This window comes from Scyliorhinus canicula, chromosome 8 (assembly GCF_902713615.1).
Source record: "Scyliorhinus canicula chromosome 8, sScyCan1.1, whole genome shotgun sequence".
NCBI classification, from domain to species: domain Eukaryota; kingdom Metazoa; phylum Chordata; class Chondrichthyes; order Carcharhiniformes; family Scyliorhinidae; genus Scyliorhinus; species Scyliorhinus canicula.
The window spans coordinates 171084225-171109431 of NC_052153.1; the positions used below are offsets into that span (position 1 = coordinate 171084225).

The 25207-nt window shown below is 46.2% G+C and overlaps 1 protein-coding gene across 20 annotated transcripts in view; it reads right to left on the minus strand.

The window, feature by feature from the left end:
- Positions 1-25207, minus strand: part of tenm3 (teneurin transmembrane protein 3) — a 4148867-nt gene that overhangs the window by 832318 nt on the left and 3291342 nt on the right. For all 20 annotated transcript variants that reach the window (XM_038805737.1, XM_038805738.1, XM_038805732.1 and 17 more), the window contains one exon: positions 8307-8416. The gene's annotated coding sequence lies outside the window, so the exon portion shown is untranslated. The remainder of the gene's footprint in view (positions 1-8306; positions 8417-25207) is intronic.

Genomic DNA, 25207 nt, shown 5'->3' on the forward strand with positions numbered 1-25207 from the left:
TTCACAGCTCCAGGGTCCCAGGTTCGATTCCGGCTTGGGTCACTGACTGTGCGGAGTCTGCACATCCTCCCCGTGTGTGCGTGGGTTTCCTCCGGGTGCTCCGGTTTCCTCCCACAGTCCAAAGATGTGCAGGTTAGGTGGATTGGGGCAGCACGGTGGCCTAGTGGTTAGCACAACCGCCTCACGGCGCTGAGGTCCCAGGTTCGATCCCGGCTCTGGGTCACTGTCCGTGTGGAGTTTGCATATTCTCCCCGTGTCTGCGTGGGTTTCGCCCCCACAACCCAAAAATGTGCAGAGTAGGTGGATTGGCCACGCTAAACTGCCCCTTAATTGGAAAAAATAATTGGGTAATCTAAATTTAAAAAAAAAAGGTTAGGTGGATTGGCCATGATAAATTGCCCTTAGTGTCCAAAATTGCCCTTAGTGTTGGGTGGGGTTACTGGGTTATTGGGATAGGGTGGAGGTGTTGAAATTGGGTAGGGTGCTCTTTCCAAGAGCCGGTGCAGACTCGATGGGCCAAATGGCCTCCTTCTGCACTGTAAATTCTATGATCTATGATCTAAGGTGTTGCATAGGAGACTGTTAAATAAGTTAAGAGCCCATGGTGTTAAGGGTAAGATCCTAGCATGGATTGGCTGTCTGGCAGAAGGTAGAGAGTGGGGATAAAGGAGTCCTTTTTCAGGATGGCAGCCGGTGACTAGTCGTGTACCTCAGGGGTCGGTGCTGGGACCACAACTTTTCACAATATACATTAATGATCTGGAGGAAGGAACTGAAGGCACTGTTGCTAAGTTTGCAGATGATACAAAGACCTGTAGAGGGGCAGGTAGTATTGAGGAAGCAGGTGGGCTGTAGAAGGGCTTGGACAGGCTAGGAGAATGTACAAAGAAGTGGCAGATGGAATACAATGTGTAAAAATGTGAGGTTATGCACTTTAGAAGGAGAAATGGAGACATAGACTATTTTCTAAATGGGAAGATGCTTAGGAAATCAGAAGCACAAAGGGACTTGGGAGTCCTTGTTCATGATTCTCTTAAAGGTAACATGCAGGTTCAGTCGGCAGTTAGGAAGGCAAATGCAATGTTAGCATTCATGTCGAGAGGGCTAGAATACAAGACCATGGCTATACTTCTGAGGTCATGCAAGGCTCTGGCCAGACCCCATTTGGAGTATTGTGGAAGGATGTGATGGCCTTGGAAGGAGTCAAGAGGAGGTTCACAAGAATGATCCGTGGAATGAAGAGCTTGTCGTATGAGGAACGGTTGAGGACTCTGGGTCTGCACTCGTTGGAGTTTAGAAGGATAAGGAGGTATCTTATTGAAACTTACAGGATACAGCTTGGCCTGGATAGAGTGGACGTGGTGAGGAAAACTTATAGGAAAAACTAGAAGCAGAGGACACCATCTCAGACTAAAGAGGCAATCCTTTAAAGCAGAGATTAGGAGGAATTTCTTCAGCCAGAGGGTAGTGAATCTGTGGAACTCTTTGCCGCAGAAGGCTGTGGAGGCCAAATCACTGAGTGTCTTTAAGACAGAGATAGCTAGGTTTTTGATGAATGAGGGAATCAGGGGTTATGGGGCGAAGGCAGGAGAATGGGGATGAGAAAAATATCACCCATGATTGAATGACAGAGCAGACTCGATGGGCCGAGTGGCCTAATTCTGTTCCTATGTCTTATGGTCTTAATACGATTGGCTGCTGTGCCCCAGTGTAGTGCAAAGGGGAAAATACACTGTTATGAGCTCAAAGGTTAAAGTGTTTGTTGTACTCTATCTTTGTGAACTGAATGTGACATGGCTGCTTCCAGTCATTTGGATTTGGATTTTGTTTATTGTCACGTGTACCGAGGTACAGTGAAAAGGATTTTTCAGCGAGCAGTTCAACAGATCATTTAGTGCATGAAAAGAAAAGAAAAGAAAATACACAATAGGGAAACACAAGGTACATAATGTAACTACATAAACTCCGGCATCGGGTGAAGCATACAGGGGTGTTGTGTTAATCAGGTCAGTCCAGAAGAGGGTTATTTAGGAGTCTGGTAACAGCGGGGAAGAAGCTATTTTTGAGTCTGTTTGTGCGTGTTATCAGACTTCTGTATCTTCTGCCCGATGGAAGAAGTTGGAAGAGTGAGTAAGCCAGGTGGGAGGGGTCTTTGATTATGCTGCCCCGTTTTCCCCAGGCAGCGAGATGTATAGATGGAATCAATGGATGGGAGGCAGGTTCGTGTGATGGACTGGGCGGTGTTCACGACTCTCTGAAGTTTCCTGCGGTCTTGAGCCGAGCAGTTGCCATACCAGACAGCCAGATAGGATGCTTTCTGTGGTGCATCTGTAAATGTTGGTAAGGGTTAATGTGGACATGCTGAATTTCCTTAGTTTCCTGAAAAACGTGTAGGCACTGTTGTGCTTTCTTGGTGATAGCATCGACGTGGGTGGACCAGGACAGATTTTTGGAGATGTGCACCCCGAGGAATTTGAAGCAGCTAACCATCTCCACCTCGGCCTGTTGATGCTGACAGGGGTGTGTACGTACAGCACTTTGCTCCCTGAAGTCAATGACCAGCGCTTTAGTTTTGCTGGCATTGAGGGATAGATTATTGTTGCTACACCACTCCACTAGGTTCTCTGCCTCCCTCCTGTATTCTGACTCGTCGTTATTCGAGATCCGGCCCACTATGGTCGTGTCACCAGCAAACTTGTAGATGGAGTTGGAACCAAATTTTGCCATACAGTCATGTGTGTACAGGGAGTATAGTAGGGAGCTAAGTATGCAGCCTTGTGGGGTACCGGTACGGAGGACTATTGTGGAGGAGGTGTTGTTTATTCTTACTGATTGTGGTCTATGGGTCAGAACGTCAGTGCCTCATGGCAGAGGTCATGTGACTACGGCAGGTGACATGGCTACCACAGGGCAGGCTGGATCTTTCGTCCATGATTGCATTTTAATCCAAACACAAACTGGGGTTGCCACTCTTGATTGCCACTCCTGCTGGAAATTGTGTATATGTAAATAAATGTGTGGAGAGACCGCATTTGAGCCTTTACAGCCATGCGCACTGTGCCTGAATGGCTGTCGAAAATGTCTGTAGCTGATGCTGGGCTTAACAAATACATGGAAATGGTCAACTAACTCAGACACTTTTGGGGGAGACGGGCGGAGGGGGTGGGCTGCCTGCAGCTCTATAACCCAGTATGAATCAGCACCTTTGGGAAACAGCAATTGAATAAGACAAGGCACAAGTTAATAGCTTTTTTAAAAACATCGATACAGGACAAGCTATTGCTAAATAAGATCAATGCTAAACTCCATTTTTATGCAGAGTAAGTGATACTTCCTGACACAGCATTCCTTCTCACTCTCTTCCACGCACTCACAGACAATGAACAAAAGGGACAGGTTCTGATTAATAAAGCCTTACTGATCAAGCTGCATCTCTCTTCTAAACTTACATGTGCAATATGCAATGCACACGGTTCAATGTTGCTCCGTACACCCGAACCTGAATCCTTTGCTGATGGCTGCCTTTTATTTCCCCTCATTATCATCTAATTATTAAAACAGAAACGACACACTCTTGAGATTAGAATGCTAGGTTTAACACATACATACCACTTAAATGATGTAATCATCCTTTAATTGCTGGTAAATTTTTAATGTTGATTTCTCAGCACTTGCTGGAGCAGACCTTTAATATTCAAGTGTGGAAAGACATGGGATGGCCAGCAATGAGAAAATGAAGTGTTTGCGATCGCAAGGAACAGATGGTGTTGATTAATAACAAAATTATGCATGATGACATCCAAAGAAATTGTGCTACCTTAATTGATTTATCACCAAAGGTAGTTGGTATTTGTACAGGATTGAGGGACATAGTGACTTGTCATCTGATTTTTAATTAAAGCCGAGGACTGTTTGAAATTAATCCATAGGACAAGCTTATCAGACAGTTTCAAACCTTGATGTGCAAGAGCTCAAGACTGAGGCACACAAGTACATTGTTGACTTTTCCTTAACATGGTGACTGTGACAGTTAAGTTCAGGCCCGAAAACGTGGTCGGCCTTACACCCATCAAAATCCCATATGGCCTCCCCAGCCTGATTCCAGAGGAAGATTTGCCAGAGTACCTCCAGGACACCCCCTCAACCCCCACCCCGCCCTTGGGAATTTCAGAGCGACTGTACGCAGGACACAATCTTTTTATTCCTCCCCGTCGGTGCAACAAACACTAGGTGGTCCATTGGAGTCGTACAGAAGGACACATATTCTAGGCGTGCATTTAAAATGTTTTTGTGATTAATGATGGGGCCCCTGAAACTATGCGCTTTGTCAGATTGTGGTGAATCAGTGTCAGGCTTGAGGCTAAGGATGCTTCATTTCCAGTGAATGGTTTAACACCTTGCTGATAACAGCCACCTAGTCAGTATTTTCAGCTGACGTGCCCGGACACACTGGTTTCAAACTGTTGCCACAAATAACACTTCCGCAGAAATAATCAGTGTCTTTACCTGCACTGTTTTTAATTAACCAGCCTTCACTTTGCACACAATTGAATCTGCTACCAATTATTCAAACAAATGATCAGGCACATTAAACCACCAAAGAGAGCTCTCTCAATACCTTGGTGTATAAATTGCACTGTTCAGCGTGCTGCTGAGGCGTAGAGATCATCTAGCTGCAGGGCATAATTCCCAGTCTGTATTGGCTTGGCTGACCTTAACCATGAGGTAACACAAATGCTTCAGCAACTCTCGAATGATATGAACAAATCAAAGTAATTGATCAATCAATATTCCTACTCCCGATAACTCCAGTGATTCTTGCTGGAAAAACACAAATGTCCAATTCTGGGCATCCCTCTTTTGTAAAGGTATTTATCAGAGGGGGTGCGGGAAAGATTTGCGAGAATGGTTCAAGGGATTAGGACTTTCTGTTATGTGGATAGACTAGAGAAACTGCGGCTGTTCTCTGCGGAGAATCACGTGCCGGCGTTGGGACGGTGTAGCCCGGTCGCGGGGATTCTCCCGCCCGGCCCAGGGCTGGGAGAATCCCGCCCCATGTACTTCAGATCTTGTGGGAGGAAACCGGAGCACCCGGAGGAAACCCATGCAGACATTGGGAGAACGTGCAGACTCCGCACAGACATTGACCCAAACGGGTCCCAAATGGGACCCAGGTGCTGTGAAACAACTGTGCTAACCACTGTGCCACCCTGCCACCCATTGTAACTGTTCTGTGATTCTATTTTATATGCGGAATATGAGGACAGAGCTTTTTATTTTTAAAAATTGTTTTCCAATTAAGGGGCAATTTAACGTGGCCAATCCACCTACCCTGCACATCTCTTTGGGTTGTGGGGGTGAGACCCCCGCAGACATGGGGAGGATGTCTATGGGGCACAGGGCTAAATCACTGGCTTTGAAAGCAGACCAAGGCAGGCCAGCAGCACGGTTCAATTCCCGCACCATCCTCCCCGAACAGGCGCCGGAATGTGGCGACGAGGAGCTTTTCACAGTAACTTCATTTGAAGCCTACTTGTGACAATAAGCAATTTTCATTTCAATGTGCAAACTCCACACGGGCAGGGGCTGGGATTGAACCTGGGTCCTCGGCGCCCTGAGGCAGCAGTGCTAACCTCGGCGTCACTGTACCGCCCTAACTATGAGGACAGAACTGACACGGGTCTAATGCCCTTCCATTCTTGAACACACTGGCAACACCCAGATGCTAGGTTCACAAGAAGAATGGCCACTTGCTTTTTCGGGGGCCTCTGGAATTGTGTAGCCCAAAAACAGCCATCAGCTTCGGGACATGAGTTATTGACGAAGGCTGGTGACTCCGAATTGAAATGGGGTTCCAGAGAACGATGCTTTTAATGTTTTGCACAGCGAACAACACACAGAATGTAGGGTCGCTCTCATCACACTGTAGAACCAGTGTAAGTCTGTTACCAGCTTAATAAATTGAAACCTCAACATAAATTACAGTGCTTGTTTTTAATTACAGCAACACAGAAAGCCCTTTTGTAGAACAGGATGAGAGCAACCAGATCAAAAATGTGTCTGGTTTGTCACTTCACCACGACTGTACCACACAGGCCGGCTTAATGGCAAGTCCATTAATCAGCATACCGATACAGGTTAACCATTTCCTCCAAAGCTGAATTATTTCAACAGGCTTGACAGCACATTCTATTTACTTTTGAGCACAAAGTAAAATGTGTGGTGATAATTGCCGGGCAAATCATTTTCATCATGTGCTGAACAAAAAGAATTAATTCTTAAATGAGCACCATTCACATGCGCCCGAGTAAAACCTCCTAGGGTGATTGATTGGGCTTCGTTAGTGCACAATATCTGAAACATTCAATTTCAAAGATCCAATGTCAATAGGTATATTAAATCAGAAGGCATTACCTGTACAGCACAAAACTTGCAGCTAAGTATGACTTGTCTCATTTTCCTTTAATCAAAGGGTGCAAAAATGATTTACCAGAATGGTTCCAGGGATCAGAGAGTTCAGCTACAGATTGGAAATGCTGTGGTTGGTCTCCTGAGAGGAGGTTTAATAGAGGTGTTCAAAGTCAGGGCGCTCTAGACAGAGCAGACAGGAAGAAACTGTTCCCAGTGGCAGAGGGGCCAAGAACGGGAAGACACAGATTTCAGGTGAAAGGCAAAAGGACCAAACGCAACATGAAGAAAACTTCTTTAATGCAGCGAGTGGTCAGGATCTGGAAGCACTGTTTGAGGGTTTGGTGGAGGAAGCCTGCAATTGCAGCTTTCCAGGGGAATTGAATAAGCACCCGCAGGCAAAAATAAATGTGCTGAATAATGCAGAAAGGGCAAGGATGTTTTTTTTCATAACTTTAGAGTACCCAATTCTTTTTTCCGCAATTAAGGGGCAATTTAGCGTGGCCAAAGAGCTGCACGGTGGTGCAGTGGTTAGCTCTGCTGCCTCACGGCGCTGAGGACCCAGGTTCGATCCCGGCTCTGGGTCACCGTCCGTGTGGAGTTTGCACATTCTCCCTGTGTTTGCGTGCGTTTCACCCCCACAACCCAAAGATGTGGAGGGTAGGTGGATTGGCCACGCTAAATTGCCGCTTAATTGAAAAAAATGAATTGGGTACATTAAATTTAGAAATAAAAAAATTTAGCGTGGCCAATCCACATACTCTGCACATCGTTTTGGGTTGTGGGGGGTGAGACTCACGCAGACACGGGGAGAATATGCAAACGCCACACAGAAATGACCCGGGGCCGGTTTCAAACCTGGGTCATCAGCGCCATGAGGCAGCAGGCTAGACATGGCACCATCGTGTCACCCGGGAAAGGGCAAGGATGTGGGCATCTGAACTGCACTTGCAGAGAGCTGGCATGGACTCAACAAACCCAATGGCCTCCGTTTTATGCTGCAATCGTCGTATGGTTTTAAGATTTAAAAAGCCTTGTTGCAGAAATGGCAAGACATTTTAGAATCACAGGAATATCAGAATAGGAGGAGGATGTGGGGCCTAAGTTCAAAGGTCAGTACAGGCATGGCCTGTCGAATAGCCTTCTCTGATACTGTAGGTTTTGATGAGTGTAAAATGCTCCCAAATCAGGACAGCCTTTTTAAAGAAAATGGGGAGATTAATGTATGTAGCCCAAAAATTGTTGATTGAAATCAACAGGAAACTACTGTACTGATGAGGTCCAATTTATAGGCAGTGCCTACAAGACAGGGAGGCAATCATCCAATGTTCAAGCTGACTACAGTAATTTTTTTTTTTTTTTCTTTTTTTTTTTTAAATTTAGATTACCCAATTATTTTTTCCAATTAAGGGACAATTTAGAGTGGCCAATCCACCTACTCTGCACATTTTTGGGTTGTGGGGGCGAAACCCACGCAGACACGGGGAGAATGTGCAAACTCCACACGGACAGTGACCCAGAGCCGGGATCGAACCTGGGACCTCAGCGCCGTGAGGCGGTTGTGCTAACCACTAGGCCACCGCGCTGCCCAGCTGACTACAGTAATGACATCAACGACTAATTGATGGCAGTTCTAACAAAATCTCAACACCTGAAATGCTAACTTCTCCATTCTTTCCACAGATGCTGACTGCCCAGCTGACTGTCCCCAGCACTTCCAGCCTTTCTTTCAGATTTGCCCGCATCTGACATCCTCAGTTTGCTTTTATGTTGACAACAATCTATGATTTTCATGCAAACCCATGCAAATGGTCACTGCTTGCATGTGGAGCGATGTAAAGTGTAGCATTTTCCTGTATGAAGACGTTCAGAGGAGTAAAACAGGCACAGAGACTTACCTGACTTCCAGCAGTTCGAAAGCTTGCTGTTCAATTGTGTGTGCTTTTCTGTTCAACCAGCTCAATCCCCTCACAGGTCCACGGGGTTTGGTTCATCAATCTCAGCCTGCCTGTTGGGTGCATTAAAAATTAAAACTGACCACCAACGATAAATTGTTAACTTTCCCATTTTGGTTAGTCTGTCCTTAATAATTGATGTTGTGCAAATTCATAAAGAAGTCAAAATAATTCAGAAGATCTGGGACTCTGTTCAACTTTCATTTTTTACCAACCATTGAACCATATCAAAGGAATTATAGTTTGGATGTAAATCTGTGCCACAGCCATTGACTCAGGCCTCATTTCCTTGCTTTCCACCTCCCTCACATGACCATTTATACTCTTCGTTTCAATATACTTACACAATTCCATTTTCAACACTCACAGCATATGCCTCAAGAGCCCCTTGTGGTAAAAGGACTGGACTCTACAAGTAGAGAGGTATTGTTGCAATTTTATAAGGTGCTGGTCAGACCACGGGCAAAATTCTCCGACCCCCGCAGGGTCGCCCCCCAAGGCCTCCACCACCGCGGAGGCGGAAGAGAACCCCCCTACTGCGCATGCGCCGGTGGTGACGTCAGTGGCAGCTGACGCACCGGCGCATGCGCAAACCGGCGAAGGCCTTTCGGCCAGCCCCAATGCCGGGCGGCGGGCGTCAAAGGCCGTTGGCGCCGGTTTTGGCACCAGTTGGCGTAGCGCCAACCACTCCGGCGCGGGCCTAGCCCCCAAAGGTGCAGAGAATTCCGCACCTTTGGGCAGGCCTGACGCCGGAGTGGTTGGTGCCACTCCGCTACGCCGGGACCCCCCCGCCCCACCGGGTAGGGGAGAATCCCGGCCCACATCTGGAGTATTGTGTCTCCTTATTTGAGGAAGGCTTTGGTCGCATTGGAGGCAGTTCAGGAGAGGTTCACCAGATTGACTCCGGAGATGAAAGGGTTAATGTATGAAGAGAGATTAAACAGTTTGGGCTTATACTCGCTGGAATTTAGAAGGATGAGAGGGGATCTGGTCAAGGTATATAAAATACTAAAAGGGATTGATAAAGTAAACGTAGACTCAATGTTCCCCCTTGTAGGGCAATCCAGAATGAGAGTCCACAGATATAGATGCCCTGGATTTCGAACTGAGATGAGGAGGGACTACTTCTCGCAGAGGATGATGAATTTGTGGAACTCGCTGCCCCATAGTGCGGTGGAATCTGAGTCATTAAATGGTTTCAAGAAAGAGATCGATATATTTCTAATTTTTAAAATGGGTTAAAGGGATATGGACAACTCGAGAGGTGGATTTGATCTGATTGAATGGCGGAGCAAGCTTTAAGGGCTGAATTGCCTACTTCTGCTCCTAATTCGTACGTTCCTAACTTATTGGTGTGGTAAAAAATATTGCACAGCCCTCTGCCGTCACTGCCCACCCAAGTATTCAAAATGTTTCGAGGCTCTCAGCAAATTTGAGAAATGTGTCATTGTGCTGACCCTATGCAGGGTGACACGTGACACGTGATGCGCTGTTACTAACTTTATTTGCTACCAGCATCAAAGATTTATTTTATTTCCCATAGAATCTAGGGCGCACAGCATATGGAAATTGAGGTGACTCAGGGAAATAACTGGGAGAAAGAAATATACAAAAGATTATGAAGAAATAAAAAGGAATGATTAACCTTCATGAAAAAAATAAAATGTTCCCAATTCCAATGAACCAATATGCTCAACAGAAGGTTATTTTTATAGAAGCTAACTGACCTTCAGTGCATCCCCAGTATATTTTATTTTTGTTTCAGTTGCGTAGCATTTTCCTTTCAATTTATTTTCACAACAGCACACAAAAATCTACTTTTGAAACATGCAAGACTTCAATAACACATTCGCTAATCACCGAAATAACTTTGAACCAAGTACCACAGGGGCAGAGGAGAAAGATAAATGGAAAAGCAAAGACGGTACAGGAAAAATCACGGAAACTCAAAGATGTAGGGAAAGACTCATTATTTAAATTTTGATAGGTTGCTTGGCTCCCCACGTTGCATACCAAAGAAGTGTTAAGGTGCAGATGACTGCTGTTCAATTTTGTAATCATTTGTTTGAGGTTGGCAAACGACGGGCTGAGTTCTCCAGCACCCTGAAACGCGTCATCGGCGGGGTCTTCTGGTCCTGCCGATAGTGACCCCCCCCCCCCCCCCCCCCGGCTGCGGGTTCACCGGTGGTGGAGGGTACAAACAGTGGGAACCCTCATTTAAAGCGGTGGAACCAGAAGATCAGCCTCCGTAGTTGGAAAACACGGGGGGGGGGGTGAGTACAAAATCCCACCCAGTATATAGCATCATACCATGAATGTCACAAAGTGTTTTACAGCCAATTGAGTAGTTCCAAAGTGTAGTCACTCTTGTAATGAGAAAACACGGCAGCCTGTTTACGCATAGCAAGATCTCGCAAACAACAGTGTGATAATCCCGCCCACAATCTGGGATCCTCCAGGTTTGTAAAGTACCGGGGTAGTGTGGAAAGGAGAGGAGGAAAGGGGGGGGGGGGGGGGGGGGGGGGGTGCAGGGGGATGTGTGGAGAGGTTCGGACAGGGTGAAGGAAGCACTTTTAAAATGTTGTGGACATTCCTTCCAGCTCCAGCCCAACTACTCACTCGGCATTTTGGAAGGTATTGGTGTTTGGTTAATTCTGAAAGTGTATTTTTAGTACTCCTGCCCATTAATATAGAAACGATAATATTATGAAATGTTCCGCCCTTTAAAAACATCCATAGCACAGAAAAATCTGCTTCACTATCCTATAGCTCAAATATCCCAGCACTCAATATTTTAAAAATCACACACATATTTCAACATTCTTTGTGGTAAAATAAAATGATAACCTAATAATTTCCGGACCCTTCAATACATGGTGAGCAATGTACGCTGAGCTATATTATACATACGAGTGTGTGTATGTGGCTATATAATCATTTATACATCACATCAACCCTTTTATAAAACTGATCAAACGAAATCTGTACCTTTTCAGCTACCAACTACTTCATCATTTCAACCCCCAGCTGGACAAAAAAACAGCTGTAACCCTGCGGGCACATCCTGCTGGCCAGAACGACTGGTATGTACCTGGGGTCAACCAGAGTAACTAGAAACCAACTAGAAACCAGCCAGAAAGCATTTCACCCCTGATTTTGTCAGTCGAAGTTATGCAATGTCCTGCTGTGATTGTTTAAAAAAATTCATTCATGGGGTGTGCATTTATTTACTGCACATCCATAATTGCCCTCGAGAAGGTGGTGGAGGAGCTACATTCTCAAACCGCTGCTGTCCATGTGGTGTAATAATAATAATATTTATTGTCACAAGTAGGCTTACATTATCGCTGCAATGATGTTACTGCGAAAAGCCTCTAGTCGCCACATTCCGGCGCCTGTTCGAGTACACAGAGGGAGCATTCAGAATGTCCAAATTACCTAACAGCACGTCTTTTGCAACTTCTGGGAGGAAACCGGAGCACCCGGAGGAAACACATGCAGACACAGGGAGAATGTGCAGACTCCTCACAGACAGGGAATCAAACCTGGGACCCTGGAGCTGTGAAGCAACAGTGCTATCCACTGTGCTACCATGCTGTAGGTACACACACACAATGGTGTTAGGGCCAGGATTTTGACCCAGCGACAGCAAAGAAACGGCGATACATTGTCGAGTCCGGATGCTGATTGGCTCCAGGTGAACCTGAAAGTGATGGTGTTCCCATGTGTCCGCTGCCCTTGTCCTTCTCGGTGTAGTGGACATGGGTTTGGAATGTATTTGATGGAACCATCAATTCACGAGACACGTGTTTAAGATATGAACAGTGGTTTTAATCTACTTACTACAGAGCCAGCCTGTTACCCGTTGAACTCTCGATGAACTGCAGGCTGGCCCTGGACGCGGTTATTTATACAGCAGTCAAGGGGAGGAGTCATGGGCGGAGCCAAGGGTGGAACCCTGTACAAACTCCTGAGCATTCCCAGAGCTACTCCCCCTAGTGGTCGGATAACGCTACTGCGCTTACAATAGTATTGGTAAATACAGTGTGAATTACTATGTTACATTCACCACAGTACTGTCTAAGGAACCTTGGTGTGGTCAGCTAGCGAGTTTGGGGACAGGTAATCATGCATGCCCCTTGCCCCAACGGGGTCACACTCAGGCTCTGATGTGACCTTAGACCTTTGATTTATATTTGAGTTTTGGGCAGCTGAACAATTATCATCCTCAAGCTTATGAGAATGTGACTGCTGTATGATTTGCAATCCGGAAAAATATCCATTTCCAACATGAAACTCGATTATATGCATGTTCATTAATTGTTTCATTTCTGATTTCTGTTTGCGCACAGGCAACATGCCCATACGTGGAGAATTTCCATATGTTGAGCCATACTCCAAGACACAAGAAATAGGGAGGGATGTGGTTTTGACACGGTGGCTGCCTGGATCCACCATAACATGGGCAAAGTGCCTGCTCGGCCAAAATATTGCTGAAGGTGAGGAGGTGGAGGTGGCGGGGAGGAAGAGAAGGATGTGGAAGTGGCAGAGTGGAAAATGAGGAGATGGAGAAGAGGAAGAGGAGGTGGTGACGGAGTCAAATGGAAGAGACCACAGCAGTCAGAGAAATCTCACCTTGATGTCTGTTCTACCCATGGAAACCTCACCCATCCTCACTCCCCCTCAGCCACTCAAACTCATTCACCCGAAGTCACACACATGCCTGCACACATTCACTCATCCATTCACCCTCATTCATTCATTACCTCACCTACTTACCCTCACTTTCTCACTCACCCTCACTCACTCATCTCCACTCACACACTAACTGTCACTCAGTCACTCACACCCTCACTCACCCTCACTCATTTCCTATCCCTCACACACATCCTCACTCACTCACTCACCCTTACTCAGTCACTCATGCCTTCACTCACCCTCACTGAGTCACTCACACCCTCACTCTCACTCAGTCACTCAACCTCAATCAGTCACTCACACCCTCACTCTCACATTCACTCTTACTCACTCACTCACCCTCACTCACTCAGTCACTCACCACCACTCTCACTCACTCACCCTCATTCAGTCACTCATCCTCATTCAGTTACTCACTCTCAATCACACATCCTCAATCACCCACTCAACCTCACTCAAACTAACCGTCACTCACTCACTAATACTCTCTCACTCACACCCTCACCCTTACTCACTCCATAACCAACTAATCCTCGCCCAGTCACCCTCATTCACTAATCCTCACTCACTCATTAACCCTCACTTACTCACCCTTGCTCACTCACATCCTCATTTGTCCGCAATCACTCACCCTCACTCACTCACTTCACACACGCACTAACCCTCACTCATTCACTCTCTCTCATTCACACTCATTCACCCTCACTCAGCCACTCACACCCTCACTGAGTCACTCACACCCTCATTCTCACATTCACTCTCACACTCAGACACTCGCCCCCACTCTCACTGTCACTCACTCACCCTCACTCTGTCACTCACACTCTGACTCATCCTCACTCAATCACTTGCCCTCATTTACTCAACCTCACTCAACTAGTCACTCGCCCTCACTCAGTCATTCGTCCTCACTTTTTTTTTATAAATTTAGATTACCCAATTATTTTTTCCAATTAAGGGGCAATTTAGTGTGGCCAATCCACCTACTCTGCACATTTTTTGGGTTGTGGGGGCGAAACCCACGCAGACACGGGGAGAATGTGCAAACTCCACACGGACAGTGACCCAGAGCCGGGATCGAACCTGGGACCTCAGCGCCGTGAGGCAGCTGTGCTAACCACTAGGCCACCGTGCTGCCCTGATTCGTCCTCACTTACACACCCTCAATCACTCACTGACCCTCACTCAATCACTAATCTTCACTCACTCACACCCTCACTCACTTACACCCTAACACACTAACCCTCACCCACTCACTAATCCCCACTCACTCACTAATCCTCACTCACTCACTAATCCTCACTCACACATTAACCCTCACTCACCCTCATTCACTCACCCTCACTCACTCACTAATCCTCACTCATTCATCCTCACTAACCCTCACTAACTTGCCCTCATACACTCACACTCGCATTTACTTACTCACACTCTGATTCACTTACTCACCCTCAATCACTCACCCTCACTCATTCACTCACTCATTCTAACTCACCCACTAACCCTCAAGCTTTTGTGAACACATAATAGTTACTGCAGCAAAGGTGACCATTTGGCCCATCAGGTCCGATTCGGTTCTGTGTCAGAACTAGCAAGCCCGTCAAGGTTTTTTTTTGCCAAATAACTTTCGAGCTAAAGAGAGATATTTTACAGGTAATTCAAAATAACTGCAGAAAATTCAGGGGAAGGAGCGAAAAATAATGTCACCTTCACACAAGTCACTGGCACAACCATCAGTTGAGATTATTTTAGTATTTGATGAATGTGATCTGTGCAGGTTTTCTCAGCTGTTGCTTTGGAATTACAATCTGAAATGGTCTTTAACTAGAATTTTCATTGTGAATGTGATTCTCATTTGCTGTACCATGGTGCCGGTTTCTGAATACCCGCTGCCAATAGCGTGGTGCTCAAACAAAGCTATTTGGTAAAGATAATGAGCTCCCTGATGCAGAAAACCAAGATTGTTCTTTTTAACGGATTAAAACGCTCAGCTCCAAACAATTTCGACAGCCTGTGAAGTTCAGAACAATCCCAAGGCACCATCCTTAACGTTATCCTTTTGTTTTAAATGAACCCAAGTAAAGTAAGTGTAGCCAAAGAGCAGTGGTCCGAGAATGTAGTTAGATTTGCAAAGTGTTTAGCTTTCAAGCTGGTTTTCGGGTGAAATTGAAATGCCTGAAATTTAAAAAAAAATTCCAGATCATTATTTCCATGATGCATCATATCCATGATGCACCGTCTTAGTTTTCACAGCTAAGATTGAAGTTGGGGAGATTTATGGAATGTGGGAAAAGAAAAGGGAGGACAGGGAAAGATTGAAGAGCTAGATGATGGCTCACCTCACCCAATTTGAATTTGCTGCATTTTCCTGACCTGGACCTGTTCTTCAAAACGATGGCTGGCAGAGTGCTCCAATCATTAGTGACCTGTCAGTAAATTCCAAAACATTGGGCCATAATCTTAAAAACTGGAGATGGGCCATGGTCAGAAATAACCTATTCCACACAAAGGGGAGTGGACACCTTACCCCAAAATGTACAGAGGTACAGGAGTCTGAAGACCCGCACATCCAGACATAGGAACAGCTTCTTCCCCACAGCTTCAAGACTCCTCAACGACTCCCCCTCGGACTGATCTGCTCTCTGTAAGAACACTATTCACGACGCCCTATGCTGCTCTTGCTCATGTATTTCCTTTGTTTAGCCCCTTGTTCCATACTGTTACCAATCACTGTTTGTCGATGTACCATGTGTCAATGTTCTCTGTTGATTACTCTTCTTGTCTGCTATGTACATACTGTACCGTACATACTTTTCACTGTACTTCGGTACATGTACATGTACATGTACTTCGGTACATCAAATCAAATCAAATGTGGTAGCTCCTGGTTCAATCAAAATATTCACCATGGCAATCAACAAATATTTATTCATTAAGCATATCATAGAATCATAGAATCTCTACAGTGCAAAAGGAGGCCATTCAGCCCATTGAGTGTGCACTGAACCTCCAAAACCGCAGACGCCCACTCTCCCGCCTCACCCCTGTAACTCCATCTCACTCTTGGACATACTAAAGGGCAATTTAGCACAGCCCAAGTAGGTAACCTGCACATTTTTGGACTGTGGGAGGAAACCTGAGCACCCGGAGGAAACCCACGCAGACACAGAGAGAATGTGCAAACTCCACACAGTCACCCGAGGTCGGAATTGAACCCGGGTCCCTGGCGCTGTGAGGCAGCAGTGCTAACCACTATGTCACCATGCCGCCCAAATCGAGGAGCGTGGCACAATGGCAGGTGAATGGAGTTGAGGTAAAATCAGTCACAAGTTCTCTGAATGACAAACAATAGGCTTGAGGGGTGGAAAAACCTACTTCTTTTCATAATATGTCTTCTTTATATTTAATTTTCATTAGTTTAAATTTCTGGTCCTCCTGCCTGATTTCTTATGAATTTATTTGATTGTAATAGTTAATACTTGATGAAGTCCCTATTTGCCACCCTTGCACCATATGTACAGCACATATATCTATATAAATATATACACACACGAGCCTCCTCACATCTGTCTTCATTTAATCATGTCAGTATATCCTTCGATTGTTTTCTCCACTGTGTATATACAGTGTATATGCAGAACGAGAGGTCACGGATGTAGTTTGAAAGGTGGTAGATTTAAAAATGAGATGAGGAGGAACTACTTCTCGCAGAGGGTGGCAAATTTGTGGAACTTGCATATTGCGGGTGGGGTCTGAATCATTCAATGATTTCAATAATAATAACCTTTATTAGTGTCATAAGTAGGCTTAGATTAATAATGCAATGACGTTACTGTGAAAATCCCCTAGTCACCACACTCCGGAACCTGTTCGGGTACACTGAGGGAGAATTCAGACTGTCTAATTCACCTAAAAAGCACATCTTTCAGGACTCGTGGGAGGAAACCAGAGCACCTGGAGGAAACACACGCAGACACGGGGAGAACGTGCAGACTCTCCATGACAGTGCGGAATTGAACCCGGGTCCCTGGCACTGTGAAGCAACAGTGCTACCCACTGTGCTACCGTGCCACCCATAGAAGGAGATAGATATATTTCTGATTTTAAAAACTGGTCAAGAGCGGCGCAGCGGCGTAGTGGTTAGCACTGCTGCCTCAGCGCTGAAGACCGAGTTCGATCCCAGACCCAGGTCATTGTCCATGTGTAGTTTGCACATTCTCCCCGTGTCTGCGTGGGGCTCACTCCCACAACCCAAAGATTAAAAAAATAAATTTGAGTGCCTAATTAGTTTTTTTCCAATTAAGGGGCAATTTAGCGTGGCCAATCCACCTACCCTGCACATCTGTGGGTTGTGGGGGCGAAATCCACGCAAACACGGGGAGAATGAGCAAACTCCACACGGACAGTGACCCAGAGCCGGGATCGAACCTGGGACCTCGGCGCCGTGAGGCAGCAGTGCTAACCACTGAGCCACCGTGCTGTCCTTCACAACCCAAAGATGTGCAGGGTTATACTTCTGATCCCAGTAAATTAAAATGAGGCAGTCACTAATCAAACCAACAAAGAATTGAGAAAACCATCCTTACCCAAAAAGTGGTAACAATATGGAACACACTACCACAAGGAGTAGCTGAGGCAAAATTACACAAATGCATTTAAGAGGAGGCCAGATAAAGGAACATAGGAATTATAATAATAATAATAAAATTGAACCCACATTGCTGGCCTTGTTCTGCATTACAAGCCAGCTGTTTAGCCCACTGTGCTAAACCTGGATCAGAAGTAGGCAATTCAGTCCTTTTGAGCCAGCTCCGTCGTTCAATCAGATCATGGCTGATCTCTTCCTGGTCTCAGATCCACCTCCCTGCCTGTTCCCCATATGCCTTTGACCTGTTTTAAAAAAAAATTCCAATCAAGGGGCAATTATTTAGTGTGGCCATTCCACCTACCCTGCGCATCCTTGTGGGGGTGAAACCCATGCAGACACATAAAGAATGTGCAAATTCCACACAAACAGCGACCCGGGGCCGGGATCAAATCCAGGATCTCGGTGCCGTGAAGCAGCAGTGCTAACCACTGCACCACCTTGCCGTCCCCAATCAGTTCCTTTCTATAAGTATGGTGACCAGACTGGCACACAGTATTCCAGCTGGGGCCTAACCAGCGTTTCATAAAGCTCCAGGGTAACCACCCGGCTCTTATATTCCAGACCTAGCTAATAAAGGCAAGAATCCCATTGACTTTGTTAACCACCTTACTTAGCTGTCCTGCTGTCTTCAGAGATCTGCGAACCTGCACACCAAAGTCCCTTTGATCCTCTGTACTTCCTGGGGTCTGACCATTCATTGTATATTCTCTTGCCTTGTTCGTCCTCCCAAAATGCATTACGTCACACTTTTCATGGGTCAATTCCATTTGCCATACTCTGCCCTTCTAACCAGCCTGTCTATATGGTCCTGTAATCTAAGGCCTTGCTCCTCACTATTTACTACACCACCAACTTTTGTGTCAGATGCAAACTTATTAATCATACCTCCTGCATTCATATCCAGATCATGACGTATACTACAAACAACAAGGGACTCAGCACCGATCCCTGCTAGAACATCACTGGACACAGGCTCCAGTAACAAAAGCAACCTTCAACCATCACCCTCTGCCTCATATGACGAACCGAGTTTTGGATCCAGTTTGCCAAATTGCCCTTCTTCGCATGGGGCCTTGCCTTCTTCATCAGCCTCCCATGTGGGACCTTTAGCCTTACTAAAGTCCAACCGCACTACCCCTCATCTACACACCCAGTCACCTCCTCAAAAAATTCATTCAAATTTAGAAGACATGATCTCCTTTTGACAAAACAATGCTGACCCTATCCTTGATCAATCCTTGTCTCTCCAAGTGGAGATTAATTCTGTCCCTCAGAATTGTTTCCAGTAGTTTCCCCACTGCTATAGTTAGACCCACTGGCGGAGTTTATATGTTCTCCTGCGTATGTGTGGGCTTCCTCCACATGCTCCAGTTTCCTCCCACATCCAAAGATGTGCAGGTTGGGTGGATTGGCTGTGCTAAATTACCCCTCAGTGTCCAAAGATGTGCAGGTTAAGTTGGGGTTACGGGCTTACGGGGATATGGTGGGGGAGTGGGCCTAAGTAGAGTGCACTTTTGGAGGGTCAGTGCAGTCTCGATGGGCTGAATGGCCTCCTTCTGCACTGTAGCGATTCCATGGATTCTATGGAATGCCTCTATGTAGCACTGATGTGGAGATGCCGGCGTTGGACTGGGGTGAGCACAGTAAGAAGTCTTACAACACCAGGTTAAAATCCAACAGGTTTGTTTCAAACACTAGCTTTCGAAGCACTGCTCCTTCCTCAGGTGAATGTAGCACATTGGGGCATTTTATTATGTTAAAGGCTCAATATAAATTCCGGCTGCAGTTGAGATTGCCGTCAGAATGAAACATTAAACTGGCGCTTCCTCTGCCTGCTCAGGGGGAGCTATAAAAGCATGAGGCACAATTTCAAAGAAACATAGAAACATTGAAAATAGAAGCATGAGGAGGCCATTCTCGATTCCTCTACAGCATAGAATCGCTATTCCTACACAGAAGAGGAGAGCTCTCCTCAGTGGCCTGGTCAACATTTATTCTTTCATCAACAGTTAAAACAGATTTGATGATCAACTACATCATGTTATATATCTGACATTATAATTTATCATAATGTCAAATGATGGCATTGCTGTCTGAGAGACCTTGCTGTGGACAAACTGACTTGTATTTTCCACATTACAACAATAAATACACTTCAAAGGTGCTTCATTGGCTGAGAAGCACTGACACATTCTGAGGTCATGCACAGTACAGTCACTGCTTGTTCTTTTTTTAAAAAGAAATCGCTTTTCATCAAGAAATTGATCACTTTGGAATTCTAGACATTTACATATTAAGCACCCTAAATCTGGATCCAATTTTTACATTTCTTTGAATGTTGATCATGTTAGAAACTCAAGTCCTTGCCACCTTCAACAATGCATTGTAGGGCGTGCGGCGCGGTGGCGAAGAGGTTAGCACTGCTGCCTCGCGGTTCCGAGAACCCGGGTTCGATCCCGATCCTCGGTGATGGTGTGGAGTTTGCACAGTCTCCTCATGTCAGTGTGGGTCTCACTCCCACAACCCAAAGATGTGCAGGGTAGGTGGATTGGCCACGCTAAATTGCCCCTTAATTGGATCTGTTTTTAAAAAAGCAATGCATTGTACTCCAGTCTCCTGCAGTCAAACGTCTTGTGGGGACAAGGAGGAAACTTTTGATGTGCGATACACACAACGTGAAAGAACACAACACTACCATGAAACAAATACTCCCTCCCCTCCCCTCCCCCCACCCCCACGTGGCAAATTGTACTTGCTGTTTATGCAAAGCCAGTGACATGACCCTCCCTGAAAGGGTTAAGAAGGAAGGTGAGTTGCAATGCTGACAATGTACAGTTTCTGTAGATCGGCTGACAGCCTCACCTCCCTCCCCACACAGACACTGAGCCCATTGACTGCAGGGTCCTGGGGACTGAGCTTTGGGGGGGGCGGGGGATAAGATTTCACTGCGGAGGACTGAATGCTATTTTACTGTCGGAGGGAACCTTTAATGGGTCAAGTTCATGAAGAGTGAACTGATCCACAAATGATTAAGGTGCAGTTAGCCCCATCAATCTTCCGCCCGGTTTTGCCACAGTTTGCAGAGGGCTTTTGTTATAAGAATGCCAAACCGCTATCACCAAATTATTCCGTCGTAAAGTGAGACAGCGCTGTGTTTAACAGAATAGATGGCGCTTTTAACCTAAATTCCCAAGCGACTGGACTTATACTTCAGATACAGATGCAGCGATGATAATGAGGGTAATGAGAGCTGAGGCTGACCTGGCAAGTCTGCCTCGCCAACGAATCATTCTGGTCAAATGTACGCTTTTAATTTGGAGGATTTCCCCCCTCTTTCACTTTGATTCATGTGTGGGTCTTGCCTGGAAACTAATTTCAACATTGAGCAGCAACAGCCCAAGGTCTGTTGCCCTTTTGTTGTGTGAAAAAAAAAGTTGGACGTTTGTTTCTTTTCTTAAAGAAAAAGGTTTACTCTCCGGCTTGCGAGTGGCAGAAGCACATAATTAGATTCTGTTAACAAGCAGCGCCCAAGGCATCCTGTTCTTTTTAAAGTGTCTGTTGAGGAGGAATGGTGTTTTTGTTTAGCGTGGCCTGGTATACTGGCATCTGGGTAAGGTTGCACTGGGAATAATTGTGTTGATCTCACCCCCAGATGAACACAAACCAGCATTCCTGAGCTGCAAAAAAATAATTAAATAAAGTACATTCAATCTTCTCCCATTTTACAAGGCAGGGGCGGATTTACTGAACTTCAAATCAGCCGCCAGAATTAGTTTTTAACAGCCTTTTACGATCCTTTAACCATGTGCCCAAGAACTCTTATCAAGAACACAAATGTGCACCAGACACACACAAGCACTTGTATTACACAGAGCCCTTGTGTCACCTTAAGGGGCTGCTTTCCAAACCGGAAAAATAAAAGAAAGCTGAAAAGTCTGCTGTCTGTGAGACTTCTTTATATTTAACACACACCAGTTGCTTGTCCCTTTGAAGATTACAGCAGCTATTTTCTTAACATTTCCACGTGCACTGCCGTTTGGTCAGTTACACCTCAGGTGGTCTACCATGACCTCTTCCCTTTAACTTCAGTGGTGCCTTCATACCTGGGTGGCACGGTAGCACACTGGGTAGCACTGTTGCTTCACAGTGCCAGGGACCCGGATTCCATTCCCAACTTGAGTCACTGTCTGTGCAGTCTGCACATTCTCCCCTGTCTGCGTGGGTTTCCTCCGAATGCTCCGGTTTCCTCCCACAAGTCCCGAAAGATGTGCTTGTTAGCTGAATTGGACATTCTGAATTCTCCCTCTGTGCACCCAAACAGGCGCCGGAGTGTGGCGACTAGGGGACCTTCACAGATATTCCATTGCAGTATTAATATAAACCTACTTGGAGGGCAGCACGGTGGCACAGTGGGTTAGCCCTGCTGTCTCACAGTGCCGAGGTCCCAGGTTCGATCCCGGCTCTGGGTCACTGTCCGTGTGGAGTTTGCACATTCTCCCTGTGTTTGCATGAGTTTCGCCCCCACAACCCAAAGATGTGCAGCCTAGGTGAATTGGCCCTGCTAAATTGCCACTGAATTGCTCCCCCCCTCCACCCTCCACCCCCGGTGTAAATCTGCTGAATCTGCCTGCTGGGAGAGGCCAGTTCCATAAACTGCCTGCCAGTTTGTCACCAGCCTCGGGAGGTGGTGCAAACACATACTGACACCAGTCAGTTTGTAACAGGGTGTGTTTATTATCAGGCTGAAAAGGGCTTCGGTCACCCTGAGCTCATGAGAGGGGCTAACTAAATGCTTCTGAATTTCAGGGGTCACGTTTGTCCAGCTTCGACTGCCGTGTCTGAACTCTCACCAAGCCCTGTCCACTCAACATCCTGTGATCCCTCTTCATCTCGATTTTGAAATTCTGAACCGCGTCTTCAAATTCCAACCTCCCACCCCACCCATCGGCTCCCTACTTCCCCTTCTTTATAACCTCCTGCAGTTCTTACAACCCTCTAGGAAATCTGCCTTTCCTCAATTCTGGCCTCTTTTTGCGTAAAATCCCTACAGTGCAGAAGGAGGCCATTCGACCCATCAAGTCTGCATCAAGTGCTCTGAAAGGGCACTTTACCTCGGCCCGCTCGCCCATCCTTTCCCCATCATTGATCATGGCCAATCCACCTAATCTGCACATCTTTGGACTGTGGGAGGAAACCGGAGCACCTGGAGAAAACCCACGCAGACATGGGGAAAAATCTGGAATTAGATTCTGCCCCAGCAGTGGAGGCTGTCTTCAGCTTTCTATTGACCCTAAGCTGCAATTCCTTTCTTATACTCACCATCTTCCTCTCGCTCTGCTCCTTTAAGGCCCTGTTTAAAAGTTATTTCATCAAACTTTTAGTTGCCTGTTGTAATATTTCCTTACGTAGTTTAGTGTCAAATTATGTCTTGTGATGCAGACGCAAAGCATTTAAAGCAGTTTTGCTAACACAACAGTGAAAGTTAAATGCAAGTTGTTGTGGTTGTAATCATCACATTCAGGAGTGGAGAGAAAGAAACAAGCCACTGGAGCATGTTTTTGATGCAAATGACCTTGGTATTATTCTGAGTTGAATTATGTGGCACGATAGTGGAGAAATGTCCATTGTAAGTCAGATGAAGACTGGGCAAGAAAAGGCTTTGTTCAGTATTCTGTGTCACTGCAATATTTGGAAGTTTTGCTGTTGATCAAAGTGTCGTTCATACTCATTGCCTCTTGCGAAACGAGCAGAATGTAGCGGAGGGAGGTCCACCTTTTGAGTCTTGAGTCCTCATATGGTGAAGGGGGTCGGAACTTCGTCGAGGGCCCGTGTTGCACAAATGACTGCGAAACCCACTATGCAGGGCAACAAAGAGCACTGCTCGCAGCTTTCTGTCCCATTCAACCCCAGCACACTGCTCTGTGCCACTGCTATGGTTCAGGCTGATTCAAATCAGCTGCAAGTGCAGAGGCTGAATTAACTGGCTCAATGCAAATCAACCGTTCACAAACTAATCCCAGGCCTGCAGAGTTTGAAAGAAGGCAGGCAGCGGACTGAGACAATCCCCAGCACCTGGCTTGCAGGGACCCCCAGGGGAATATGCGAGAGCATGAAAAGCAGTCAAAACATTAAGTCAGATTTAGGTGCAGGGCCTTATCATACTCACGTCTGTGATCTGAACCTTTGGGAAAGTTTGTTTTAGTTAACATCTGATACTGAATTTAGTGCAGTTCACAGACATTGCCATGTAAACGTAGACCCTTTTCTAAAACAAAAACAATCCGGCCTGTTCCTGCGTCCTAAAGTCTCCCATTCAGTACCTTGAGGCTGGGAGACAGCTTCCTGCAAAACATTTGCTGTCACCGTATACCTAATGTGCTTCACCTATTTTCCACTGCAGATGATCGGCAAAGTCTCCTTTGTTTCTGAAACCAGTGAGTTTAACACGAATGGAAGGCACAGTAAAGCTTCCTGTTACTGACACAACTCAAATGGACCAATTTCAATAGGAAATTGAAAGTTCCAGAAAAACTCAGTGGGGATGATTGTCCCAAAGAATGTCTAAGGGGTGGATTTCCCGCTGCCCGCCACCGGGAGCATGCTCCCGATCTAATGATAATAATAATCTTTATTGTCATAAGTAGGTTTACATTAACACTGCTAAAAGCCCCAAGTCGCCACACTCCGCCGCCTGTTCAGGTACACTGAGGGAGAATTCAGAATGTCCAAATGACCTAATAGCACATCTTTTGGCACTTGTGGGGGGAAACCAGAGCACCCGGAGGTAACTTATGCAGACACGAGGAGAACGTGCAGACTCCGCACAGTCAGTGATCCAAGCCGGGAACTGAACCTGGGACCCTGGCGCTGTGAAGCCATAGTGCTAACCACTATGCTATTGCGCTGCTCACTGGCGGAGAATTGGACAGCTGGTTAAAAATGGCGCCGATCCCATCCAATTCTCCAGTTCCCTGCTGTGAGAAGCAGCGGACTACACACCCTGTATTGGTGGGAGGATGCAAATGGGTAATTTGAATCAATTTGCATCCGATTTATGCACTGGAAGCCCAATTCTCCAGCCCCCCCCCCACCATTATACCCTGGCCCTCTTGGCTGGGATTCACCTGGGTGTGGATTGTTGGAAGTATTTTCAAGCACGCTTCTGACACAGTGGACCCTGCGGTGGGTCACATATTTCATATAGGTGCCCCCCAGGGCCGCCCTATCCCCCACAAAGCAATTCATGCCCATCCCAGACATAAGATGTCCAACAGAGAAACTCACATCATACCCCGAACAGAAAGTCCCATCAGAGACCCCACCCAATCAGACCCCAACAGAGATCCCCACCATATCCCCCCATTAGAGACCCCTGCCTGAAAGCTGAAATACAGTCCAAGCATACGTTGAAAAATCATTGCATTTTCACATACCCTTTCCTAACATCTGCTGCCTCAGACAGAAGTGTTCAAAGCAGCAGCTGTTGCAAGGATCAGAG